Here is a 207-nt window from a genome sequence, read left to right as displayed (position 1 = left end):
GGGGGAGGGGTGTTAAGAAGGTCACACTTTGCTTCTTGCGAACATCAAGAGACTCACTTGCGAGGATACTTGGTGGCGGCGAGGGTGAGGTGCAGCCTCTGGAGACAGTCCACGGCCTCGGGGCCCAGCTCCGGGCCCTGCAGGAGGGCGGCCAGGCGGGAGGTGAATCTCCGCAGCTCCTCCTCCTGGATCTCCCTGGCAGCGAGC

At 64.7% G+C, this 207-nt stretch overlaps 1 protein-coding gene across 1 annotated transcript in view; it reads right to left on the bottom strand.

Annotated features, from left to right (window-relative positions):
- AP5Z1 (adaptor related protein complex 5 subunit zeta 1) overlaps positions 1-194 on the bottom strand; it is a 10656-nt gene extending 10462 nt beyond the window's left edge. Inside the window, exon 1 of the mRNA XM_010164166.1 lies at positions 58-194. The gene's annotated coding sequence lies outside the window, so the exon portion shown is untranslated. The remainder of the gene's footprint in view (positions 1-57) is intronic.
- Between the last annotated feature and the right edge of the window lie 13 nt (positions 195-207).

Source organism: Antrostomus carolinensis, unplaced genomic scaffold (genome assembly GCF_000700745.2).
Source record: "Antrostomus carolinensis isolate BGI_N321 unplaced genomic scaffold, ASM70074v2 scaffold29203, whole genome shotgun sequence".
Classification (NCBI taxonomy): Eukaryota; Metazoa; Chordata; class Aves; order Caprimulgiformes; family Caprimulgidae; genus Antrostomus; species Antrostomus carolinensis.
The sequence above is the reverse complement of the archived record's forward strand: the minus strand, read 5'-3'. Positions and strand labels throughout refer to the sequence as shown.